General features: G+C 38.4%; 1 pseudogene; it reads right to left on the reverse strand.

Moving 5' to 3' along the window:
- Positions 1 to 5,704: 5,704 nt before the first annotated feature.
- Positions 5,705 to 6,069, reverse strand: LOC111723120 (annotated as a pseudogene).
- Between the last annotated feature and the right edge of the window lie 6,532 nt (positions 6,070 to 12,601).

Below are 12,601 nucleotides of genomic sequence, written 5' to 3' on the forward strand. Positions count from 1 at the left end.
TTTCGGCTGCCATGTGGCTATTTCGCCAGAATATGAGTTTTATATTATTTTTGTTAATTTTATAATGTTAAACTGTAATAATAACAAATAATTATTGAGAAGTGATTATCGAGAACTGCTTATCAAAGTTTGCATTGTTGTCAGGCCCTGCCCTGCCTGGTCCCTTGCCCCGCCCCCCCCCCATGTTGTCCCGCTTTACAAATGTTAAAATCTGGTCACCCTAGTTTAGCTCCAGTTTCCAGCATCTTCTATCACTGCCATAACCAGCCTCCTCACTGCCCTCAGAGGCACCAGCAGCAGGTAGCCCTTGGTGGAGGGCTTATTCCCAGCTTCACAGGGCCCCCTCCACACTCACAGGTTTTGACAGTCTGACTTTTCCTTTGTTTCCCAGCCACAGGCATCATAGCTGCTCCCTGCAAGAATGTATCTACATCACCATGATGTTTCCTTTTTGGCTTGTAAGACAAATACTATTTAATCAATTTCCTTTATTAAATTCTTCCTATTAAAAATGGTGTGTTTTTGGTTTTCATGACTGGACCCTGATGCCACGTTTGATGTGACAATTTATAATTCATAGTGATGGAAACAAGGATACTGGTTCTCCTTCAGTAAACTGTGACAGCAATCGGAGGGGACATATTTATAATTGGGAGAGTTGAAAGCTTTTTCTTAAAATTGTATTACCTTGTGGAGAAAATGAAGCATGAGGTCTGCTCTCTTAATGAAATGTTAAGCATACGATACAGTATTGTTATCTATAGATGCAAATCTGTACAGCAGATCCCTAGCACTTACTCTTGTTTACCTGACTTCATGTCCATTATTTACTCCCCATTTCCCCCTTCCTCCAGCCCCTGCCAACCGCCATTTTACTCTGATTCTATGAATTAGGCTATTTTTAGATACTTCATATGTGTGGAACCATACAGTGTTTGTATTTCTGTTACTGATCTATTTCACTTACCATAATGTTCTCCAGGTCTATCCATGTAGTTGTATATCATAAGATTCCTTTCTTCATTATGTCTGAATAATATTGTATGTAAATACCACATTTTCTGTATCCACTCATCTGGCAGTGGACATTGAGGTTGTTTCTTCATCTTGGCTATTGTAAGTAGTGCTGCAATAAACATGGGAGTGCTACTATTTCTTCAAGTGCTGATAGCCTCATTTCAATCGTTGGGTAAATATCCAGAAATGGGATTGCTGAATCATCTGATAGTTCCATTTTTAAGTTTTTTGAAGAACTTCCATACTGTTTTCCACAGCAAATGCACCAGTGTTATACCCACGAATAGCATACTAGTGTTCCAATTTCTCCCTATCCTCACTAACATTAGTTGAATTTTGGTTGTTTTGTTTTATTTACAGCAGCCAGTCTAAAAGTTGGTGAGGTGATATCTCAGTGTGGTTTTGATCTGCATTTTCCTGATGATGAACTACCATGAACATTTTTTCATACACCCATTGGCCATGTGTATCTCTTTTTTTGAGAAATATCTATTCAAATCCTTAGCCCATTTTTTACTTTCCTTTACCATGCAGAATATTTTTATTTTGATGTAGTCTCATTTGTTTACTTTTGGTTTTGTTACCTGTGCTTTTGGGGTTCTATGCAAAAAAACCATTGTGAAGACCAATATCATGATGCTTTCCTCATATTCTCTTCTAGGAGTCTCATAGTTTTAAGTATAGTGTTTAAGCTTTCTTTTTTTTTTTTTTTTTACACTGAAACTCAAGCTATCCCCCTAGGTAGAGTGCCCTGGCATTACAGCTCACAGCAACCTCCAACTCCTGGGCTCAAGCGAGTCTCATGCCTCAGCCTCCCAAGTAGCTGGGACCACAGGCGCCCGCCACAACGCCCGGCTATTTTTTGGTTGCAGCCGTCATTGTTGTTTGGCGGGTCCGGGCTGGGGATTCGAACCCGCCACTTTAGGTGTACGTGGCTGGCGCCTTAGCCGGTTGAGCTATAGGCGCCGAGCCAGTGTTTAAGCTTTCAAACATTTAAAATTGATTTTTATATAAGATAAAGATACAATTTCCTTCTTTTCTTTTGCATATGAGATATACTGTTTTCTCAACATTGACAGGGCTATCCTTTCCTCATTGTGTATACTTGGCACTCTTTTTAAGATCAAGTGACTATATGTGTGCAAATGTATTTCTGGGCTCTCCATTGCATTCTATGGAGACTGACTGGTCTGTACGTCAGTATGTATGCCAGTATCACACAGTTTTGATTACCATATCTTTGTAATATATTTCGAAATCAGGAAGAATATGCCTCCAGCTTTGTTCTTCTTCCTCAAAAATTAAGCTATTAGTGAATTTTTTTTTAATTGAGACAGAGTTTCATTATGTCACCCTTGGTAGAGTGCTGGGGCATCATAGCTCTCAGCAACTTCAAACTGTTGGGCTCAAGAGATCTTATTGCCTTAGCCTCCCAAATATCTGGGACTACAGGCACCCACCACAATACCCAGCTAGTTTTTCTATTTTTAGAAGAGACGGAGTTTTGCTCTTGCTCAGGTTGATCTTAAACTCTTGAGCTCAAGAAATTCACCTGCCTCAGCCTCCCAAAGTGCTAGGATTACAAGCGTGAGCCACCACACCTGGATACTAGTTAATTTTTTAACAGAAACCTTGCAGGGCAGAGGGAAAGGGATAATATATTTTAAATACTTAAAGAAAAAAAGTGCCAACCGGGAATATTATACTTGGCAAAACTGTCCTTTAAAAAGGAAGGAAAGGTAAAGGCTTTAACTGGCCAATAAAAACTGAAGGAGTTAATCATCATTAGACATGCCTTACAGAAAATGCTAAGGGGAATTCTTCAAGTTGAAATAAAAGGATGCCAAACAGCAACACATAAGCAATAGCTTTAGAAAGTATGAAACTTATTTTAAAAGGTAAAAATATAGACAGATACAGAATACTGCATTACTAACAATAACTAAGAAATGTGATAAAAAGTACACAATGTGACTAAACATTAGGTTGTGACAACAGTAGTTTTATTATTGTAAAGTTAGTGTGGGCTAGAGAAGCTAGAGTTTTTGTATGTGATTGAATTTAAATTGTCATCAGCTTAAAATATTGTTATGAATATGTTTTATGTAACCAAGATAACTACACTCACACACACACACAAAAATCTATAGATGTTTCACAAAAGAAAAAGAAAAAGGAATCAAAGCATATCAATACAAATAAAGTCAACAAAACACAAAGAAAGACAGCAAGAGATGAAAAACTGATAAAAAGAACTCTAAGACTAACAGAAAACAATGAACAAAATGGCAACAGTAAATCCTTCCCTGTCAATAATTACTTCTAAGGTAAATGGATTAAATTACCTGATAAAAAGACATACAGCAGCTAAATGAATTTAAAAAAAAAAAAAAAAAGACTTAACTACTTGCTATCTTCAGGAAATTCACATTTACATTTAACAAACACATCCTTCCCTGCTATAACAATTTAGGTCCATCTCAAAGAGTCCCTCCAAGCAACATTATGTATTATCCTACATTAGTCTGTTAGCACAATTCATTATGAGACTTCCACAATATACTGTCCCAGCTAATGTTTATCCATATCCACTTTTTATAAAACTGCTTTGACAACATTTCAATGCTAATGTCTATGTCAAGTATACAGATACTGATGTTTCAAAGTTGCCAATTCTCTGGAACTTGTGGAGTCCTATGCATAAAATGAAAGCCAAAACTTCCTTAAAGTGACATGAGAAAATGTCTATACTGTATCCTGTTAGGTTAAAAACGCAGCTTTCACAAATATATTTATGATATCACGTGATAAATATATGCTGTTTAAAAAAATTTTTATAGTAAAAATGTGAGGGACCAAGACATTAGATGTACATGTATGGAAGTTAACAATGACTATCTCTAAGAGGGTAAGATTACAAATTAAAAACTGGTTTAGCTCATCTGTTTTCTATCTTTTAAGAAAATATAAATTATCTTAAATTAAAAAATTTAAACATACACATATGTTGAATTCCAGATAACCAAACTTTGTCCAAAATTATAATTGTTAGACATCTCCTACCAAAAAAAAATTAAATCTTCCTTTTTCCTAAGAAGTTAAAAGAAAAACTCAAGATATCAATGTCATAATCCATAAACAGCAATTCAACCAGCACCATACCCTGTTTATAAATTGGATGAAAGTTAGTCAACTTATTCAGCTGAACATGTGACTCTTTTGTTTTCTGGAATATGTGATATTGATCCTTGTACCTCAATTTTTTTAAATAAATATTGAGTTTGGATCTATCTGTAAAGATCATAAAACTGAAAGTAAAAGAAACTGCTTTTTTAAGTCAGCTAAATTCATTTGTCTGGGAAGCTGTTTACCCAATACATGATTTTGGTCTGGTTCACCCATTTTTCTGTTTTTGGCATCAATGGAACCCTTTATTGTATACCACATAATTATAGCCATTTCTAGCAAACCAACACATTATTTGTGCTGAGGGAAAATAGATACCTTGGTTTTGTGTCATAAATATAACAAGGTTTCTTGTTGCATGTAAGAAATTTTACCCCAAACTTTTATCTTTTATTTTCTTGGGATTGACATTCCTGCTACTTACTAAGTCTAGAGCTATAAAATTTGGGACATTATCTATTTTTGAAATGTATTTTCTATTTGCCTTTCCCTTTTTATGGTGAAATAAATATATAAGTACATTCCTACTTAAAGACTACCTGTAACATGGAAATTAAAATTTGTAAGAAGTAAATTGAGGGAAAGGGCTGATTATTATTCTAATTCAAAAAGGATGTCTATGTATTATGAATTACTTGGCAGAAACTTGGAGGAGAAAGCTGGTGTTGACAGGTTGCAAAACAGGAAGAGAAAAAAACACCTAAACCTTAGGTGTTAAATGTCTGTACAAGAGTTACAAAGTAAAATACGATAAATGAAAAAGCAAAACAATAAATACTTAATTTTAAAAAGTTAGTCTATGTCACAATTTTTAGGAACATACATAATATAAAAATCAATGTTCACCAGAGTGCCCCTTCATTTATTAACACATTGAACAAACTGAGTATCTGCAGTGTTTCAAAGCACTTCGCAAAGTAATCACCAAAGATAAGCATGGATCTATAGCCCAGCCAGTCTTAAAATGAAAACCCAGGAATGTATTCACATCATACAAAAGAAATGTATGAAGCCATTTAAAATGATTGGTGGCATCTGCGATGCGCAGTTTTTATAGTTCTTTGGTAAGGCTAACAGTAGGGGTGGCGGGGTGTAAATGGACTCAGCTGGGTCTGCTTGGAGCCAACAGAGTCTATTGTTCTGGATGACTCATCTATTGTTTTTCCAGAGACATATCAAATGTCAGGAGAGTATCTCCAATGTGTGATCTAATGAATAACATGGAATTTTTACTATGCACATTGAATAGCTCATACTCAAAAATTGTCTCATTTCCAAATGGTTCAATCTATCTGCAGTTTAACAGGGAGAACGTGTACACACTGCAAAGAAAAGTTTGATGCATTACTTGCAATCACTGAAATAGGGTTTGAAAATGAGTTAAAAAACTGCGCGATCATTAATATGGCAATATTTATGTATTAATTAAGTGGTATTTATATTTGACCTAAGGTGGCTTTTTTAGTTATTTTTTCCCTTCCCCCCCTGTGGGGGGGGAAGTCATTTATTGCAAAGATAATTCTTTCGTCTGATGACAAACAGCAGCCATAGTGATTACCCTGGCCCTCCACGTTAGATATATTCAATTTCTTATTGGGACACAAGATTCCTCCTTTATTTCTGAGGTAATGTTTTTATTATTTCTGCAGTGTCTGGTGGCCTCTGATACATCAGCAAATCTGGTGATTTATTTCCCTTAGAATGCTGGGAAATTGCAGAAGAGTGAGACAGTAGCCCTGCTGATCTCAAAGCCTCTGATACGCTGGGTTTAGGATTGTCTCTTCTATCAGGAAATCTTATTAATGGAGTGTGTGGCTTGACTACCAGGATGACCCTGCTGGCAAATGTCATCTTGTTGCCCATCATGACCCCCCAAGAAGGGCCATATATTTTTATTTGTATATATTCATGGGGTGCCAGTGCAGTTTGATACTGTGGTGAAGTAGAGACCTTTGGTGCGTACATCACTGAGGCAATGCATGTTTTACACACCAAGTAACCACCCATTATCCACCCCCATTCCACCCCCACCACTCTTCAGGTCTCCATTTCCCACACTCTGCTGTCACCTGTACACACTTTTTACCTCCCACTGATAAGTAGGAAAATGTTGTATTTGTCTTTCTGTGTCTAAGCTGTTGCAATTAAGATAATGGCCTCCAGTTCCATTCATCTTGCTACAAAAGACATGATTGCATTCCTTTTTGCAGCTGAATAGTATTCCACTGTGTATATGTGAGGTCAGACAATGACACTCATGAACTCGTCCTAGAAAACACGCATAGACCTCATTGCTGAATATCCCTACAGTCACCTTTGAAGTACTCCTCTTGGGAAGCTATGCACTGATACTAGCACCTAGTCAACCCTTCAAATCCATTTTGGGATTTTTCTGGAATGGCCATCAGAGCTATCAGCAGGAGGCGGGACAATTAAGTTCATGAACTCAATCTCACAGCAGCCGGTTGCAGAGCACCTGCAGGCATGACAACCCAATCTCAGCCTGCAGGCAGGGCACAGACCAGCATTAAACTCTCAAAATGATGCCTGGGGTCTACAACCAGAGCAAGAGAGACCCCTTCTAGGCAAGCAAATGTGGCCAAGAAGCTGTGGGGCGTGCAATCCACTCCCATCTCCGTCTCAATAGCAGGATGGTGGGAACCTTTCTAGGGTTGCATAGGAGCACTAGTGTCCTCTCCACATCCTCAGAGCAGCACAGTGACTGCAGCTGTTTCTCTAGATCCCTGGTATCCAGGTGCTCAGAATGGCTCCCAGCTAGAGAAGCTCTAGGCTCAGAGGCTGTGAGATTCCTGTGCATTCCTTTCTGCAGCAGCCTCTGTGCAATCTCGAAGCAGCTACATTAGGCCTTTGTCCCATGTGAGTGAGGGGTTCCACTGTAGCTGAGATTTGCAAAAATCCCTTTTGAAATGCGAAGCCCTGGGGATTTCTCTCTCTTTTCCTGAGGAGCTTCTTCTCTTGGCTCTCAGTCTCCACTGGACCAGCTGCCTTAAAACCTCTTCTGACTTACTTTACGTGCTTCTCATCACTTCTCTGGTGAATTCTAGCATTTTCCCCTAGGTGATCTGCTTGAAATGTGAGTATCTACCAACTATTCTGGTTCCTTTTCATGGAAGAGGCACATACTACCTATGTCTACTTGTCTATCTTGATCTTCTTTTCTAAGGTGGTTTTATGTAACTAACAGGCTCGGTACCTGTAGCTCAGTGGTTAGGGCGTGGGCCACATACATTGGGGCTAGAGGAATCGAACCTAGCCTGGGCCTGCTAAAACAACAATGACAACTGCAACAAAAAAATAGCCGGGCGTTGTGGTGGGCACCTGTAGTCCCCACTACTTGGGAGGTTGAGGCAAGAGAATCGCTTAAGCCCAAGAGTTTGAGGTTGCTGTGGGCTGTGATGCCACAGCACTCTACCAAGTGTGACATAGTGAGACTCTGTCTCAAAAAAAAAAAAAATGTAATTAATAGAAAACATTTATTGATAGCTCACAACATGCCACTCACTTTCCTAATTACTTTACGTATGATTGACACAACCACCTTTGGAAATAGGTTCTTTTATCTTGACTACCTTACCAATAAAACATGAGACACAGAAAGGGGAAGCCACTTACTGGAGGACACACAGCTAGTAAGTGTCCAAGTTCAACCACTACACAATATGGCTTCAATTATTAGTTTAAACGTGCTATTTTTCCAACCCAAGGATGCTTGAAAGGTTACCTATTTTTTTTAAACTTGATTCAAGTTTTTTCTGGAACTTTAACAGCCTCTATCTGCCAGTTTTCCAATTGATGAGTTGCTATATATAGACCTTATCTTTTGTGTACCTCTCACATAGTTTGGAAAGTTTACTCTTCTAAGCAAGTAGAAAAGTAGCTATTTTTAGAACTGATTTGACAAGAAATTTGTTTTTCCATAAACTACTTTGAGTAGATCATTGAAGTCTCAAAACTGAATAAAAATTGTGAAGGTCCCATCCACGTGGGTACCGTGACGCTGGAAGTTTGCATAGTAGAGAATGGGTTAGCTTTTCCTCTTTGTGCCCCTCCAAAACATCTGAAAAGACTTAACCTTTTCAAAAAAATGCTCACCTTTGGGCTGAAACCAAGTAGAAAAAACTTCAGTTTCAAAAGAAAGAATTCTTTAAAAAAAAAAAATTGAGCGAATTAGACGAGGCAATTGCCCGGAATTTGGTGCGTATGAAGCTACATTTTGTACCCACAAGTGTTCTGGTGTTGACTTCCTGTGTAGTCAGCACTAATAGTTATTATTCTATAAAATAAATATTTGCTTCTTGGGGCCATAAATCCTGAGACCACCTCAGAATCTTTAATGGACTTCATCTCTTAAAGCAAATAGGAGTGTGGTCTCTTTTTCTTTTGCTGCACAGTTTAAAGGGTGGTGGGAAAAACTGAAGTATTTACCTATCTCCCAGCCAAGGCCCATATCGAGTGGCACTTTAATTATATGCTCTGTGGAAAGTAATTCATGCCTTGTCAATAGTACTTGCCATATCTCCTCTGTCTTAAAACCTCACCATTTTAATAATAGCTTTAGCGGTGCAGGGGGAAGGAAAGAAGGAATGATACCACATTAAATCATTAAATGAACACATTGATTGTGAGGCATGAATAGATATCAGCTACATTAAATTATTAAAAAGCACATCTTAGAACTAAAGAGATTTGAGTTACTTATTAAATTAAATTAAATTGAAATTAGAAGCACAGTGGTGGCTCATGCATGCAATCTAAGCACTTTGGGAGGCCAAGGTAGAGGGATCATTTGAGGCCAGGAGATCAAGAACAAGACCCAGTTTTACAAAATACAAAGTAGCCAAACATGGCAGCATGTACCTATAGTCCCAGCTACTAGGGACTGACAGCATAGCAGCACGTACCTATAGTCCCAGCTACTACTTAGGAGGCTGATACAGGAGAATCATGTGAGCCCAGAAGTTTTAGGTTACAGTGGGTTAATGAGGCCATTGCATTCCAGCCTGGGTGACAGAGTAAAATCCTGTCTCAAAAAAAAAAAATTTTTTTTTTTAAATAAAAACTTTTCAAAGAAGTATTAGAAGTGGAAGATATAAAGCCCCCCCCTCCTTTTTTCCTTTTCAATTATACTAAAGATGGCAACCATTAATTTCAGAGCTTTTTTTTTTTTTTTTGAGATAGAGCTATCCCCCTGGGTAGAGTACCATGGCATCACAGCTCACAGTAACCTCAAACAAGTCTCCTGCCTCAGCCTCCCAAGTAGCTGGGAACACAAGTATCCGCCACAACGCCTGACTATTTTTTTTTTTTTTGGTTGCGGCCGTCATTGTTGTTTGGCGGGCCGGGCTGGATTCGAACCCACCATCTTAGGTGTATGTGGCTGGCGCCTTAGCCACTTGAGCCACAGGCACCGAGTCGATATCAGAGCTTTTTGTAAAAGAACCTACCCCCACCCCAGGCTCTTCTGTAGCCCTAATCACAATTGATTGGATGATGGATGGACATTCCACACAATTTGGACCAATGAGATTTTCTCATCCTGGAAATTTGAAATTGGGACACAGAAAGACTGGCTCAATTAGCTGGGGAAGCCAAGTTTCAAAGACATTAATGTCTGGATCAGTGTCAAGTTCACGGCCAGAGTCATCCTGTCAAATTTATGAGCCTGAGGATAGCCAGTGTGCAGAGAGAAGTGAGAGGATGCAGACCACTCGGACCCTTGAAAGAAAGTGGAATAGTCAATTTCCAGCTTTTTACTTTTGTGGCCCTTTTTCTACTCAGCTGTACTTCATTTGCTTCCCTAGTGTTAGTCATAAAATCAACTCTTTTTTTCTAAAATGGGTTGAGTGGACTTTTTTGAAACAATAGACCCATTTTTTTTCAAGTCACTATTTGGTAGATACAAGATAATGTTTGTATATGCAGATAATATTTGCTACAGTATTTTGCATAGCAAAATCCAAATAACCAAGCAAAGTGCAATGACTTGCTCAAAGTTCACCACCCAAGCCAGGGCTAAGTCCTAATCCAGGTTTTGTTTTTACCACCTAACAAAGTGAAATCTGCTTCAAATCTAGTCCTCTCGTGCTTCACGTGGAAGTATTGACTGTTCCCACATTATGCTACTGAAGTTTGTCAGTACATAATTTTTTTTTATAGAAACAATATTTTCAATGGTAGTTGAATTTCAAGATTAGGCCACAAAAACCTATTTTACCCATCATGACTCTGAAGCCTACTTTGTTAAGAAAATAGTGTGATACAATACTATAGCAATGACAGTTATTAAACAAAACAGTAAAGCAAATAAAAACTTGTATTATATATTTCAAATGTTTGGTTTGAAAAAGAACAGATTTTATTGGATGTTTTGTGCTGATTTCTAAAAGCAGGCCCAGGTCCTTTCAATTGGTTTTTAGAGATTTAGGAAACCAGCTCTTTTCCATTATATCTAATTATATCTCAAAATTTAACACCATTATAAAACAAAACAAAGCTCTGGACCAATATGCCCCAAACTCTTACTAGTGTTTGCCTCTTGAGAATGAGATTATAGGGGACCCTCTTTTCTTTTTCTCATTCACACATTTTTATATCACTCAAACTTCTGAATCTAGTATATATTGCTTTTAAAATCAGAACACAAGCAATACAATCACAAACATTTTTACAGCTTCCTTTTCCTGGATACTGTAGTCTTACTGCAGGCTCCTGCACTTACTATTTATGATAGAAGTCACTTTGGGGTTCACAAATAGAAGAAAGAGTGCACTTTGATGCACAGAGTTGGACAGAGGGAGCAGCAGCAAGGATCTGGGATGTGAGAGAGTTGCCTGAAGTGGAAATACCTGAGCAGTAGCGTGGCTGGGGCATCATCATCAGGAGAAAAGAAGAAGTGGTAGTAGAAAAAGAATTTTTTCTTGCCTTCAAAGACCTACAACAGGAAAAAGGAGTTAAATGAGGGTAGCCTTAAGAAAGATAAGAAGTAGAATCAATGTGTATTAGACTGTGATTGTCACAAGAGCAAACATTTAGAATCGGAGAAAATGCCTACACAGCCAATAGGATCCGCCTTAGGTTGGGATGGAAGTAGGGAAGAAACTGGATGGGAAGACCTTCTTCCCCACCTCCCCACCAGTTTACCCAACCAAATGATTTCAGTGAACTTCCTTCAGTATGGAAAGTGGCATTACACTCTGCAAAAATAAATCAAAGAATTGCAATACTCAAGAGAATAAGAATATAAATTCACACAAATAACCTTTTTTTTTTTTTTTTTTGCAGTTTTTGGCCATGGCTGAGTTAGAACCTGCCACCTCCGGCATATGGAGCCAGAGCTCCACTCCTTTGAGCCACAGGTGCTGCCCATAGCTGTCATTAATGTGAAAACTTTTCTAAGCATAAATTTTGCAATAAAAGTGATAGAATTATAATTCAATGTTTGATAAAGGAAAGAAGTGAGACTACAAGAAATTAATAACAACAGCTAGCATTTGTTGACTATCTGCTATGCATCTGACATTAAGGGATGAAAAACTTTGCACCAATTACCACATTTAATCTCATCATGCTGAGAGTGATGAACAAACTGCAGTTTGATATTCCCAAGGTCACACGGCTACGATGGCCACACCGAGACTGAGAGTCACTGGAGAAGAGATCACAAAGGCATGGTTCAGCTCCACCTCTACTTGACCTAAGGATGGTCAGGATGTAATTTAACTGGAGAAATAAAAAATTATAGAGAAAGGAGTTGAATAAAGGGGCAGCAAAATGAAGTGGGACAATTTCAGGACCTTCAAGAGGGAAAAGTGTGGCTATTCTGCCTGGTGTGGGCCCACTTGACCCCAACTCTGCACTTAAATACTGCCTTAGCCTATTCTGTGCTGCTATAGCTGATACCACACACCAGGTAATTTATAAAGAAAAAGAAATTTCTTTCTCTCAGTTCTGAAAGCTGGGAATTTCAATATTAAGGTGCCATTATCGGTGGGGGCCTTCTTGTTGCCACCCATGGTAAAAGGCAAGAGGGGAGAGACAGCAGAGAGAGAAAAGAAGGCAGGGCTTATTTTTGTAACAAACCCACAGATGATTAATCTACTCCTGCAATAATAGCATTAATCCACTTTTTTTTAATGTTTATTTATTTATTTTTTGAGACAGAGTCTTACTCTGTCCCCCTGGGTAGAGTGCAATGGCATCATAGCTCACAACAACCTCAAACTCTTGGGCTCAAACGATCCTCTTGCCTCAGACTCCCTAATAGCTGGGAATTTAAGTGCCTGCTAAAATGCCCAGCTATTTTTTCTCTTTTTAGTAAAGACAGAATCTCACTCTTGCTCAGGCTGTTCTCCAGCTCCTGAGTTCAGGCAATCCACTT

The sequence above is a fragment of the Otolemur garnettii genome, unplaced genomic scaffold (assembly GCF_000181295.1).
Source record: "Otolemur garnettii isolate 467f Iridium unplaced genomic scaffold, OtoGar3 scaffold00008, whole genome shotgun sequence".
Classification (NCBI taxonomy): Eukaryota; Metazoa; Chordata; class Mammalia; order Primates; family Galagidae; genus Otolemur; species Otolemur garnettii.